The following is a 15,879-nucleotide window of genomic DNA, read 5'->3' as shown; positions in this document are numbered from 1 at the left end:
AGACCCAGGTTGAAGACTGGGTTCTTGATTATTTCTTGTTTCATGTAGTTTCCTCATAGTATCCCAGTTCATTTGTATTTTAAAATTTGCATACTTATTCTGTTCATTCTTATTCCTTAAGCAAGAATATCTGATCTATCATTTATTAATATCCCAAGTTTGATTTTTAAAAATTAACATCTAGTCCCATAGTGCATGCTTTTGGTCACTAGCAACTAACATAACTGTTCATGCTCTGATCACATAGTAAACATACACCATCTACAACGGAATTCTTCTGTATTCCCTGTAGCACCTAGTATAGGGCTGAGCATGTAGCAAGGTTCTGGAACTGAGTTGAAATTAATGCATGCTTTATCACATATCATGTACTATTCTGGAAATTTTAAAAGAAGGTATTATTTTAGGTGATGTCTCATTTTCCAAGTGAAATGCATTATAAAGTCACATATATAGTAACACATGAAAATATTTTTAAAGTAACTGAATGCAATGGAATCTCAAAGAACCAAAAAGGTTAAATTACATTTGTCAAAGAAGCAATCATCATAAATTGTTCCATTTAATCTGTTACCTCTTATTAAAGAATAGATCATACACACATGGTTGCTTAAGAATAAAAACAAACAAGCAATAAAAGACTATTGAAAAAGAAACATCTAACTAGATTAGGTGGTTTAACCACAAATGTCCCAGATATGAGAAAATCACCAAAAGCCTTAACAATATGGTGGGGTTTTTCAAAGTCACATGGCCATGATTCTTCTCACTGCATATAACAAATGTTTTACTGAATGTTACAGAGGTGACTATTCTACCTTTCTCCTTGTTTTGAGGCCCTTTCCACCTCTACTTTACCTGGGGATTCCTCTGCAATAAGTTGCAGCATTTGAAAATCAATAACTGAAAAGACCAATGATTACTCAGTTGTGAAGTTTCCCCCCCACCCCCTCTCTGTGCTCCTCTCTGGAAAGTAGCCAACTCTGCTTGCAAATTACTGAATTGTGCTTGTGCTGACTATTGTGTTTCCAACATAATTATTTGTTTTGGAATTGATTTGAATCAGCACCATGAAATGTTAGCATTAAACTCTATAAACTTTTTGTGGAGCCTACATTCAACTTTAATGCACATAATAGAGGGAAGTTGGCACTGGAACTGAGGACAGTAGCAGAAATCAAAATTAGTGCGTTTAACAGGTGTTCTTTCAGTGAATACGTGAAACTACAAGTTCCAAAGTCATGCTCCTGGTAGGTACATTTTTGTTAATTTTAGCAAGGCTTCACCCTGCTTATTATACTATTCTCTAAAGTATAAGTAATCCTATCATTGGAAATTTATGGAGTTTATTTGTTCCTGTGGTTTATTTTTAAGACCTCAGAACCAAAAGGAGAAAATAAGTGAAGAAAACAAAGGGCTAGAATCTGGAGGAAAGCACTTATAAGTAATGTTAGCTACATGATTTACCTTTGCAAGAATCATTTGACTCTTCCATTCATTAATTTTTCTCTGAAAGTCATCCTTGATGTTTTTCAATTTAGGATAATATAAAGTCATAACATGATATTGTCCTTCATTATCCATATGGTTAACCCTTTCAGTCAAAACTATCAAGATGATATAGACAAAATTTCTTCCATTAAAGCATTCTCATGTGAAAGTGAAAGTGAAGTCGCTCAGTTGTGTCTGACTCTTTGCGACCCCATGGACTGTAGCCCACCAGGCTCCTCTGTCCATGAGATTCTCCAGGCAAGACTACTGGAGTGGGTTGCCATTTCCTTCTCCAGGGGATCTTCCCAAACCAGGTATCGAACCCAGGTCTCCCACATTGCAGGCAGATGCTTTAACCTCTGAGCCACCAGGGAAGCCCTCTTCTCATGTGAAGGGAAGCCATTTTTTCCCAAAGATGGGAACTGAGAGAGTCTGGTAGAGGTAAAACAGTCTGGAATTATTCTTAAATATCTGACATGCTAAATTCAAGATTTAAATATTAGAGTCTTACTTTCTGCATTATACATACACCAAAGTTAAGGGAATCAAACGACTTTCATGACAGGCACAAGCAATTCAACTTATTAATTCTAATTCAGCTTATTACATGGGAATAAAAAGATTAAAAACAATAATCAAAACAGAAATGATAATAGTAATGGAAATTAAATTTACCAAGGGCTTAGGGAACCATGTCTTTCATTAAATACTTAATATGTATAAATAACTATGGACCTTCTAATGTAAGTACTATGTCTATTCTCAGTTTACTAATACAGATTAGTATTTAATCCTTAATTAATTAAATTGAAAGTGGGAGAAGAAGGGGATGACAGAGGATGAGATGGTTGGATGGCATCACCAGCTCAATGGACATGAGTTTGAATAAACTCTGGGAGTTGGTGACGGACAGGGAGGCCTGGAGTGCTACAGTCCATAGGGTCACAAAGAGTCGGACATGACTGAGTGACTGAACTGAACTGAACTGAACTAAGGATTAAAGAACATCATCAAGAACATATAGCCTACAAGCAGCAAAGCAGGGATCTTGATCTCAGAACCAACTAAGCTTGGAGTTCAAGTTTATTCTGCTTCCCAAACAATGAAAAAAATTAATGATTGATAACCTTATAGCTTTATATAATTTTCTCATTCAGCACCTTCCCTGTGCTTGTCGCTCTGTCAACATTATGTTTATCTAAGTCTAAAGAAAGTAAAATTCCATTTCAAGAATCTGCCACAGAACACAGCAGACTATAGCTATGCAAATATAATGGGAATTCAAAACATCATCAACAGCAGTAAGAGGAGGGCAGACCTAACAGGATTGGCAAGACTGCAGATTTCAAAACACTAGAATACAGAAAATAAAAGCAGTTACTATAACATGATACTCTTAATCTATTAAAGGAATTTCATTTACAAAATGTATTTTTAACATATTATCAATTTCATTTATAATATGTATTTTCATAGAATGACTACACTAGAAGGTATAATGAAGTAATTAGTTCTTTGCAGAAGTAGGTGAAATCACTATAAAAATAACACTTACAGGAACAGACAGATGATAGTGGGGATTTTTGTTTATCATATTTGTGCGTATGTTCTTTTTTGGCAACTAAACAATCCTAACTGGCATTGCCACCAAGAGACCACCTTCCCCAGATGATAAAAAAATTTTGGGGAAAAAAATTCCCTCTTAATTTATGTGGTAATGCCATTTCTTGAAAATTCAGTACATATTTAATCATAAGCTACTCAAAAACCTTTTGGAGAAGGAAATGACAACCCACTCCAGTATTCTTACCTGGAGAATCCCATGGATGGAGGAGACTTGTGGGCTACAGTCCATGGGGTCACAAAGAGTCAGACACAACTAAAGCCATTTAGCACAAAAACCTTTTCAATCTATCTGTGAAATTGAACTGGGATCTCAACTCCAATAATTATATATAGTTTTTTAAGTGTGTGCTTATGCTGCTAGGGACATAGGAACTAATGTCCAACACAAGGAAATTTGGGGGTTTTCCCACGTGGGGCATCATCTACCCTTCCTAGCATCCGCACACCAGGTATCAATGGTATAGTCAGTTCTGCTATAACATGATATACACACTCCTTTAAAAATACAAATTAAGAGCCACAGAGCTTATGATGGGGAAAATGGGCTAAATTTTGTCATCAACATGTTTAAAACAAGATAGAAACATAATAAAAAAGGGTAGTACAATTTTCTATATGTGAGTGAAAGTCGCTCAGTCTTGTCCAACTCTTTGCAACCCCATGGACTATACAGTCCATCGAATTCTCCAGGCCAGAATACTGGAGTAGGTAGCCTTTCCCTTCTCCAGGGGATCTTCCCAACCCAGGGATCAAACCCAGGTCTCCCACATTGCAGGCAGATTATTTACCAGCTGAGCCACAAGGGAAGCCAAATTTTCTATATATCCAGTGATAATAAATGTATAAAATCTAGGATAAATATGGTATTTTATCTTGCAAAAGACCTGGAGTTTATTTGGGGAAGTGGGCATGGGAAGGGATGCAACTTGAAAGTGATTCTGAGGTACTAGGAGGCAGGTTTTCTGATCTGTAGCATCAGATGCAGAGAGATATGGCTCATTAACCTTCTGGAGATCTCGCTCAGCTTTTAATCCCACGGCATGTTTTTACATTTGAGATTCAGGCCCTTCGGGGTACATGTTTATAACAGATGTCTATTTCATCAAAATTGAAATTTTGATCCAATGTATAACCTTCTTCTTCAATTAAGTTAGGAATTATTGCTTAAAATTCTTTTCCAACTTTCTCATCTGCATCCATAGCTTTGCCTGGCAACTGAAGACGCTGGAAATCATAGTGTTATTGGAAACCTCTAAGCCTGACACTACTAGCACCAAGAGGACAGTTGACAATTTCCATGAGGACCTTCAGGTGTTTCCTTTTTTTGTAAGTACTACTTGGAGTTTTGAAAAGAAAGTGAAAGTGTTAGTTGCTCAGTCGTGTCCAACTCTGTGCGCCACTATGGACTGTAGCCCACCAGGGTCCTCTGTTCATGGGTTTCTCCAGGTGATCATACTGGAGTGGGTTGTCATTCCTTTCTTGGAGAATCAAACCCAGGTCTCCTGTCTTGCAGGCAGATTCTTTACCATCTGAGCCACCTTGGAGTTTTGAGCCAGGATGCTTAAAAAGATTTGTGATGTTGAAAAAGTGTTTGGTTTGTGTTGTATCAGTTCAGTTCGGTTGCTCAGTCATGTCCAGCTCTTTTCGACCCCATGGACTGCAGCACACCAGGCCTCCCTGTCCATCACCAATTCCCAGAGTTTACTCAAACCCATGTTCATCAAGTCAGTGATGCCATCCAACCATCTCATCCTCTGTCGTCCCCTTCTCCTCCCTCCTTCAATCTTGCCCAGCAGCAGGGTCTTTTCCAGCAAGTCAGTTCTTTGCATCAGGTGGCCAAAGTATTGGCATTTCAGCATCAACATCAGTCCTTCTGTTGTCCTTTTGCATTTGTGAATATATATTTATAAATGCTAAAGGACAATAAAACATAACTTATGTAGCATAACATACATGGTAAACTGAGGTACTAGTAGATGTTTGAGTGTGTGTGTGTGCTGTGTATTTCCATGCATCTGGTTCATCTTGGTGCAGTTATTTGCATTATCATAATTTTCCCTCATGAAATTTTGCAAAAAAGCAAATGTTAAATTCACCTTATGCTAAAATTATTTCCTAATATACTGATTTTCTTGGAATAAATTTATGGTTTCAAAAGAAGCATTATAGCAGGAGTGACTGTACAGTTCAATCACTGTTACGACAAAAAAAAAAAAAAATCCAACAAATTCTTTTATATGCTCCTCTGGGGATGAGAACCACTGCTGTGGTTCTTCATGATTCTGGTTGGCGAAATGTTACCTCTAAAGTGTCTTTGGCATGTTGACCTCAGTTATTAGGTTAACTCTCAAACACTCATTTTTCTCGTTTTCAGAGCTGCCTACATATACGAGGTTATACTGGAGTAGAGAAATGGGAAACTTAGTTGTGAAAGGCAGGGGAAGCTTATACAATAAAGATGAGCTGGGTCATGAAGAATAAGTGCTCTCCAAGCAGCCTGAGCAAAGGCCCAAAAAAGTGATTTACTGAACAGAGAGAAGCAAGAGTTGAGTTTGGTAGCATGTAGGCTGTATAGAGGGAGTGGCAGGGAAGGACTCAGGGAAATTCTTTGCCATGCTAAGTTTGGACTTCAGTCTCAGGTAGTGGCCAAGCTATAAAGCTTTGTCAGCATAAGGGTAATAGGTCAGAAGTGCAAAGATCAGTAGCAGCAACAGACTGAAGGCTAGTCCTCCAGGCTGATGGGATTGTCTTCCATCTTGAACATCAGAAGATTATCAGAAATACAAAGCATGAATGTCAGCTAAGGCAAGGATGTGTTTATGAAAAAAAATTATGGGGAAAAATAGTGCTACCTTTTGTTAAGTAAGTACTATATGCCAGGCAGTGTCTTGTGTCCTAAACATTAAAAAAAAACCCTCATAACATCTATATGAGTCTGACTGCATGGAATCACATTTTAATCTCTGTTTTACAGATGATGAGAATAAGGCAGCACAGTGTATTTAATCTGCCATTTAGAAATAATCAGCAGGGGCCGCAAAGAATTGACTGAGAGTCTAACACTTCAACTTTTACTGTTTCAGGACAAAATCACTTTCTTAACAAAGTGTGCCTTCCACTCCTTAAACCATTTAATAAAATCTCCTTGTACATGAAATGTTTCCTTATTAATTTTAGTAGGTTTAAGTATATACAGTCAACTACAAATTGGCACTTGCCATCTACAAGGATCAAATAATGTGCTGTTGCAGCGGCTGATCTTCAACACACCTTGAAAGGGGTTCAGGGTGGAAAGCGGAAATGAGGTACTCTGTGCTGGTGGGGGCATGAACTGGCAAGATAGGTCTTCAGATAGACATTTTCAGGAGCTGATTTTTATGAGCCCAATTCTTGAATCTCCTCATATATAGAAAAGCACTAAAATCCTTCATGGTGACATTTGTTTCTCATGGCTAGCAAAAGCTTCACAAGACTAGCAGAAACCTGGAAAAATATTTGCTCAACTGCATGTATCCCCTCTTCACCAAAATCTCATGTATACTGACCATCCCCCTGCTTCTTTGGAGCAGTTTCTCAGAGCTATCTGAGGTGCTGTCTCCCAGTCTGCACTCTTGATTTTGCCCCAAGTAAAACTTAACTCACAGCTTTGGCACATGCCCTAACTGCATGGTCGAGACTGGCCCTTGACATCTGTAACGTGGTCTGAGCACCGGGTGGAGGTCACTGAATGCAACATCCTATGAGCAAGTGAAACTAGAGGAAGTGCAAAGGAAAAGGAAAAAAAAAGAAAAGATCCAAAGAAACTAGAGGCTGGAGATGTTGAGTATTGGTCCAACCTCTCAAAAGTGATAGAGTGAGAATCACAACAGAAGCCTTGGTAATCCCCACTTCATGCTCTTCTAGTCAATGTCAGAGCCTAAGAGCTAGAGTTACAAGAGACAGCAATTCAAATCCTGGTAACACCACATCCAAGCTGGGAAACTAGTGAAGAGAGACTTCTGGGATGCTGAGAGGAGCAATAGGTGCTTAATTTTGGACTGTGGTCTTCCCACAGACTGTTGCCCGGTCCTCAGCTCTATGAGGCCTTTGTTCCTCCCAGGGCCTCACACATAGCACTGCCCTTAGAACCTGAATAAAAACTCACTGCTCAGCCGCAGCCTCCCAGCTCCATCCCTCCCAGGTCCCCTCTTCCCAGGAGATCAAGCCCTGAGCCTTTGGAGTGGGAGCACTGACTCCAAGACCCTAGCCCACCAGAGAAGTAACCTTAGGGAGTATCAAATAGTGAGAACTCACCCAAAGGAAACCACTTGAATACAAGCCCCAGCATCACCCAACCACCAGTAGCACCCTGTGCAGGACACCTCATCTAAACAACAAACAAAGCAAAAATACAAACCAGATCCTCAGCAGACAAGATTACCACCTCACTCAGCCTTGCCCATCAGAGAAAAATCAAACAAACAAAAACTCAGCACAAATCTCATGCTATATGAAACTTATACAAACCACTGGATCAACCTTAGGAGGGCAGAAACCAAAAGGAAGAAAGAATTCAACCTCCCAAGAAGTCTGGGAAAAGGAGACCTCAAACACAATAAGTTAAAAAATAATAATGAAAAGGCAGAGAAATACTACACAAATGAAGGAAAAACTAGAAACACAGAAGTCCAAAAAAATGAAGAGGAAATAGGCAAACTACATGAAAAAGAATTCAGAATAATTCTTGAAAACAAAATGGAGAAAATGTAAGAATCAATTAACAAAGACCTAGAAGAATTAAAGAATAAACATACAGAGACAAATAACACAATTACTGAAATTAAAAATACTCTAGAAGGAATCAGTAGCAGAATACCTGAAGCAGAAGAACAACCAGTGAGCTGGAAGATAAAATGGTGAAAATAACTTCTGAAGAGCAGAATAAAGTAAAAAGAATGAAAAGAGCTGAGGACAATCTCAGAGACCTCTGGGACAATATCAAATTCACCAACACCCGAATTATAGGGGTCCCAGAAGAAGAAGAGAAAAGGAAAGGGTATGAGAAAATTTTTGAAGTGATTATAGTTGAAAATTTCCCCAACATGGAAAAGGAAATAGTCAATCAAGTCTAAGAGGCACAAAGAGTCCTATACAGGATAAAGACAAGGAGAAACACGCCAAGACACATATTAATCAAACTAACAAAGACTAAACACAAATAAAGAATATTAAAAGCAGCAAGGGAGAAGCAATAAGTAGCATACAAGGGAAACTCCATATGCTTAACAGCTGAACTTTCAGCAGAAACTCTGCAGGCCAGAAGGGAATGGCAGGATATATTTAAAGTACTGAAAGGGAAAATTCTACAACCAAGATTACTGTACCTGGCAAGGATCTCATTCAAAATTGATGGAGAAATAAAAAGCTTTTCAGACAAGCAAAAGTTAAGAGAATTCAATACCACCAAACCAGCTTTACAACAAATGTTAAACAGACTTATATAGTCAAGAAATACAACAGAAGGAAAAAAGATTCACAAAATCAATCCCATACAATTAAGAAAATGGCAACAGGAACATATCAATAATTACTTTAAATGTAAATGGATTAAATGCTCCAACCAAAAAACATAGACTGACTGAAGGGATACAAAAATAAGATCCATACATATGCTGTCTACAAGAAACCCACTTCAGACCTCATGACACATATAGACTGAAAGTGAGAGGATGGAAAAATATATTCCATGCAAATGGGAAGCAAAAGAAAGCTGGAGTAGCAATCCTCATATCAGACAAAATAGACCTTAAGATTACAAGAAATAATGAAGGACAATACATAATGATCAAGGGATCAAGCTAAGAGGAAGACATAACAATTGTAAATATCTATGCACTCAACATTACTTTGCCAACAAAGGTTTGTCTAGTCAAGGCTATGGTTTTTCCTGTGGTCATGTATGGATGTGAGAGTTGGACTGTGAAGAAGACTGAGGGCCGGAGAACTGATGCTTTTGAACTGTGGTGTTGGAGAAGACGCTTGAGAGTCCTTTGGACTGCAAGGAGATCCAACCAGTCCATTCTGAAGGAGATCAGCCCTTGGATTTCTTTGGAAGGAATGATGCTAAAGTTGAAACTCCAGTACTTTGGCCACCTCATGCGAAGAGTTGACTCATTGGAAAAGACTCTGATGCTGAGAGGGATTGGGGGCAAGAGGAGAAGGGGACGACAGAGGATGAGATGGCTGGATGGCATCACTGACTCGATGGACGTGAGTCTCAGTGAACTCCAGGAGTTGGTGATGGACAGGGAGGCCTGGCGTGCTGCGATTCATGGGGTCGCAAAGAGTCAGACACTACTTAGCGACTGATCTGATCTGATCTGATGCACCCAACATAGGAGCACCTCAATACATAAGACAAACACTAACAGCCATAAAAGGAGAAATTGACAATAACACAATAATAGTAGGAGACTTTAACATCCCACTCACACCAATGGACAGATCATCAAAACAGAAAATTAATAAGGAAACTCAGGTCTTAAATGATACATTAGATGAGATGGATCTTACTGATATCTTCAGGACATTCCATCCAAATGCAGAAGAATACACCTTCTTCTCAAGTGCACATGGAACATTCTCCAGGATAGTCCACATCTTGGGTCACAAATGAAACCTCAGTAAATTTAAGAAAATTGAAATTGTATCAAGCATCTTCTCCAATAACAATAAAATGCTATGAGACTAGCTATCAATTACAAGATAAAAACTGTAAGAAACAAAAACACATGGAGATTAAACAACACATTTTTAAATAACCAACAGGTTACTGAAGAAATCAAAAGGGAAATCAAAAAATTTCTAGAAACAAATGACAATGAAAACATGACAACTCAAAACCTACGGGATGCAGCAAAAGCAGTTCTAAGAGGGAAGTTTATAGCAATACCATCCTACCTCAAGAAACAAGAAAAAAAACGAATAGACAACCTAACTTTACACCTAAAACAACTGGAAAAAGAAGAAGAAGAACAACAACAACAACAAAAAAAAAACAACCAAAATTAGTGGAAGGAAAGAAATCATAAAGATATAAGCAGAAATAAATGAAAAAGGAATGAAAGAAAGAATGGTAAGATTAATAAAACTAAAAACTGGTTCTTTGAGGAGATAAACAAAATTGACAAATTTTAGTCAGATTCATCAAGAAAAAAAAGAGAGAAGAATCAAATCAACAAAATTAGAAATGAAAAAGGAGAGGTTACAGCGGACAATGCAGAAATATAAAGGATGATAAGAGACTATTATGAACAACTATATGGCAATAAAATGGATAACCTGGAAGAAATGGACAGATTCCTAGAAAAGCTCAATCTTCTAAGACTGAACCAGGAAGAAATAGAAATTATGAACAACCCAATTACAAGCACTGAAATTGAAGCATGATCAAAAATCTCCCCCCAAAACAAAAACCCAGGACCAGATGGCTTCACAGGAGAATTCTATCAAACATTTAGCAAAGAGCTAATGCCTATCCTTCTAAAACTCTTTCAAAAAATTGCAGAGGAAGGAACCCTTCCAAACTCATTCTATGAGGCCACCATCACCCTGACACCAAAACCAAACAACACACAAAAAAGAAAACTACAAGCCATACCACTGATGAACATAGATGCAAACATTTTCAACAAAATTTTAGCAAACAGAATTCAGCAACACATCAAAAAGCTCATACACCATGACCAAGTTGGGTTTATTCCTGGAATGCAAGGATTCTTCAATAGATATAAATCAATCAATGTGATACACCATTTTAACAAATTGAAAGATAAAAACCATATCATAATCTCAATAGATGCAGAAAAAGCCTTTGACAAAATTCAGCACCCATTTATGATTAAAACTCTTCAAAAAATGGGCATAGAAGGGACCTACCTCAACATAGTAAAAGGCCATCTATGATAAGCCAACAGTAAACATTATCCTCAATGGTGAAAAACTGAAAGCATTCCCCCTAAGATCAGGAATAAGACAATGGTGTCCACATTCACCACTATTATTCACCATAGTTCTGGGAGTCCTAGCTATAGCAATCAGAGAAGAAAAAGAAAGAAAAGGAATCCAGATTGGAAAAGAAGTAGTAAAGCTCTCACTGTTTGCAGATGACAGGATACTGTACACAGAAAACCCTAAAGATAGTATAAGAAAATTACTAGAGCTAATCAGTGAATTTAGCAAAGTTGCAAGATACAAAATCAATACACAGAAATCACTTGCATTTCTATATACTAACAATGAAAAATTAGAAAGAGAAATTACGGAATCAATCCCATTCACCATTGCAACAAAAAGAATTAAATATCTAGGAATAAACCTACCTAAGGAGACAAAAGAATCATACACAGAAAATTATAAGACACTAATGAAAGAAATCAAAGATGACATAAACAGATGGAGAGATATTCCATGTTCCTGGGTGGGAAGAATCAATATTGTGAAAATGACTATACTACCAAAAGCAGTCTACAGATTCAATGCAATCCCTATCAAATTACCAATGGCATTTTTCATAGAACTAGAACAAAAAATTTCACAGTTCATATGGAAACACAAAAGATCCCAAATAGCCAAAGCAGTCTTGAGAAAGAATGGAACTGGAGGAATCAACCTTCCTGACTTCAGTTACACTACAAAGCTACAGTCATAAAGACAGTATGGTAGTGGCACAAAAACAGAAATATAGACCAATGAAACAAGATAGAAAGCCCATAAGTAAACCCATGCACCTATGGGTACCTTATTTTTGACAAAGGAGGCAAGAATATACAATGGGGCAAAGACAGCCTCTTCAACAAATGGTGCTGGGAAAACTGAAGAGATACATGTAAAAGAATGAAATTAGAACACTTCCTAACATCATACACAAAGATAAACTCAAAATGGGTTAAAGACCTAAATTTAAGACCAGAAACTATAAAATTCTTACAGGAAGACAGGGAGAACACTCCATGACATAAATTAAAGCAAGATCCTCTATGACCCACCTCCTAGAGTAACAGAAGTAAAAACAAAAGTAAACAGTTGGGACCTGATTAAACTTAAAAGCTTTTGCACAGCAAAGGAAATTATAATCAAGGTGAAAAAACAGCCCTCAGAATGGGAGAAAATAATAGCAAATGAAACAGTTGACAAAGGATTAATTTCCAAAATATACAAGCTCATACAACTCAATGCCAGAAAAACAAACAACCCAATAAAAAAGTGGGAAACAGACCTAAACAGACATTTCTCCAAACGCATACAGATGGCTAATAAACACAAGAAAAGATGCTCAACATGGCTCATTATTAGAGAAATGCAAATTAAAGCTACAATGAGATATCACCTCACACCGTTCAGAATGGCCATCATCAAAATGTCTACAAACAATAAATGCTGGAAAGGGTGTGGAGAAAAAGGAATGCTTCTGCACTGTTGTTGGGAATGTAAATTGACACAGCCACTATGGACGACGGTATGGAGATTCCTTAAAAAACTAGGAATAAAACCACTGTATAACCCAGCAATCCCACTCCTAGGCATATAACCTGAGGAAATCAAAATTGAAAAAGATACATGTATCCCATTGTTCATTGCAGCACAATTTACAATAGCTAGAACTTGGAAGCAACCTAGATATCCATCAACTGATGAATGGGTAAAGAAGCTGTGGTACATATACACAATGGAATATCACTCAGCCATAAAAAGGAACACGTTTGAGTCAGTTCTGATGAGGTGGATGAACCTAGAACCTATTACACAGAGTAAAATGAGTCAGAAAGAGAAATAAATATCGTATTCTAACATGTATATATAGAATCTAGAAGAATGGTACTGAAGACCTTATTTACAGGGCAGCAATGGAGAGAAACAGACATAGAGAATAGACTTATGGACATGGGGAGAAGGGAGGAGAGGGTGAGACCTATGGAAAGAGTAACATGGAAACTTACATTACCATATGTAAAATAGATAGCCAACAGGAATCTGCTGTATGGCTCAGGAAACCCAAACAGGGGCTCTGTATCAAACTAGAGGAGGGGAAGAGGGAGGGAGATGGGAGGGAAGTTCAAAAGGTAGGGAATATATGTATACCTATGGCTGATTCATGTTGAGGTTTGACAGAAAACAACAAAATTCTGTAAAGCGATTATCCCTCAAAAAAAAAAAAAATTAAAAAGAAAAAAAAAGACTCACAACTTTCATGCTGTGCATTTTTTTAGTCAACAATTTATTAAGTAGAATAATTCCAAACCCTTAGAAATGTTAGTTCTTACTGAAAACTAAGAAGTAAGCAACTATGAATTGTTTGTTATATCAGTATTGTTTTCTCAAAGTTTCTAAGAGACCCAAACATCTTTAGTTTTTCTGTAATAAGACAAAAGTAGGTGAATTTAGACTTGTTTAACAATGAATAGTTCAGTATTCTATCTTATTTGGAAATAATCTAGTCATTCTTTGAACTCCCATCATTTAACTTAACCTAGCAAAACTCTGAAGTCTCAAGTTACCAGAAAGATGAGGGGAAACTATTTTTAAGTCGACCTAATAGAAAGCATAATTATTCTTAAAAGTTCACCTAAAAATTCTTCTCATTTACATTTAACTTACTTATGAAAATTCCAACTTACAAAGTTATTTTTCTTGCTGAAAAACTTCGTAGTTATCTTTGGTACAGTGAAAGTACTATAATCTTAACAATTCTAAAGACTTGCCCATATTAATTAAATCAAACTTCAACTAGCTTTCATTTACTAAGGATTAATCCTTGATCTTGGGAACTTGACAAATATCTGGGATACTTTGTATTTGTGAAAATTTTATGTAAGTGCTTATTATTTAAGCCAATTAAATAAACTTCCTTTAAAATTAATTTTGGCAATACCATCTGAAGGTAGAAAAACACCACCTTTATAATGAACATATATAGACATTCATACATATATACAGATAGACACAGACAGAAATATTTTCACTTTAAAATTTTAGTCATGAATCAGGTATAATACACAAGCTACTACTTTATTAAAAAAAAAAACAACTGTTAGAATAAGTCTACTCACTCGATGTGGAGAAGGCTTTTAAGATGTTTATTTGCCCTTGACAAGCAATTTTAAGGAGGCTGTTTGGGAAAGAGTTCTTTTTGCAGTTTGTGTTTAAAATGGTCTCTTTTCCTTATTTTTCAGTCTTAGGAATTGGAGATGGCCTGCATAAGAGCTCCCCAAGAGGTCACATGCCTTTTGAAATAAATGGGGGATGTGTGGGGATCAGTGAAAAGGAATGGGTGGGATTTGAATGGTCTCTAATGCTGCATTTCCAGCTTTTCAAAGATCTGTAAGAGATGACATAGTTGATTCACCCTGTTCAATTACCGTTTACACCTGGTTTTCAAAGGGGGCTGGCATTACAGCAGGAGTCATGACGGTTGGTCTTTTGTGAAGGAGGGATCTCAGCACTATATAAAGGAAATTGATATAAAAAGAGCTGTGTAGAGAGTGGGAGGGGCTGAGAGAAGCACAGCAGGCAAACACCATTAGAAAAAGAAAGTGGAGACAGAGGAACATTAGGGGAAAATTTAGTAGTTTCTTTGAGGTTAGTCAGTCCTTGAGACAACTCAGAATTAGCCTTAGATAATTTGGAGTTAGTATCCTGGAGGGAAGCAATTTGGGAATTGCTAACTCACTTTGAGGCCTCAAAATGTCAGTTGAAGTAAATTTCCCATTTGGACTGCCTTGTCTTACATCCTTTTCCTAATTGACTGCCCAGGTAGACTAATTTAGGAATTGACTGTCCAGGGTAGACTAATTTCAGCCAATTTAACTGTAAATCATCCCAGGGAATCATAGTCCAGTGAGATAAATCCTTGCAGGGTGAAGGGCCATAGTTGTGGTAGATAAAACCAGCCAGAGTACTAGAAGGAGGCCGCTGTAGCCTTACCTTAACACAAACTTCCCACTATGCCAAGAGTAATTACTCATCAAGACAAAACAGGAAATAATGCCCAAGAACAGAAGCCAGGAACTAGAAAATAAACTAGAACCTCAGTCAAGGTGGAGACTCGGGTAGATGCTAGGACAAACATGGCAGCTGTCTTGGCTCTCAGGGAGAGAGGGAGCTGTTTAGAAAGGGAAGTGACATCAAGTTGCTTCATCAGTTACCAGGGAAACCAGTAGAGAGGCCCTGCCCCTCACTGCAGTTTTGATAAGCTATTCTGGTGGAGATGTTCTGATCTAAAGACTAGAATAATCAGTAGTGTGGTTCTGGGGGCAAGTATGTGGGAAGGTCAGTCATGTGAGTAGGATGCAAATGAAGCAGGTACTGGTTGAGTAGCGAATAGACAGAGGGCAAGAGTACAGCCATCCATCCTGGTTGGGTGGCCTGATCACACGACTGTAAATAAGAAAAGGGTTTATCTGGGGTCTTAGGAACTGCAATTCAGGAAGCACAGATTCGAGTAGCAAGCAACTCAAACATGCTCCAAGGGAAGTAAAAGTGGCAGAGGCTTATAAAGACAACAAAGACATTCCACAGAATTTACAAAGGTTGTTTTGCAGAATTACCATTAGTACTGGCAGGTAGTTAGCTGTGGGCAGCTGATTCGTTGCTAAGCTGCAGTTTCCAGAGAGTGAAGAAAATGAGTTCCAGGTGGGCTGATTGGTTGGCCAAGTCAGATGTTTATGTTGCCTCCAAGTATGATGTAAGTTCTGCTTCCTTAACAACCTTTGGTTCCACTTTAGA

General features: G+C 37.7%; 1 pseudogene; it reads right to left on the bottom strand.

Annotated features, from left to right (window-relative positions):
• LOC113904000 overlaps positions 1-6,785 on the bottom strand; it is a 54,845-nt pseudogene extending 48,060 nt beyond the window's left edge.
• Between the last annotated feature and the right edge of the window lie 9,094 nt (positions 6,786-15,879).

Source organism: Bos indicus x Bos taurus, chromosome 14 (assembly GCF_003369695.1).
Source record: "Bos indicus x Bos taurus breed Angus x Brahman F1 hybrid chromosome 14, Bos_hybrid_MaternalHap_v2.0, whole genome shotgun sequence".
In the NCBI taxonomy this organism is placed as follows: Eukaryota; Metazoa; Chordata; class Mammalia; order Artiodactyla; family Bovidae; genus Bos; species Bos indicus x Bos taurus.
The sequence above is the reverse complement of the archived record's forward strand: the minus strand, read 5'-3'. Positions and strand labels throughout refer to the sequence as shown.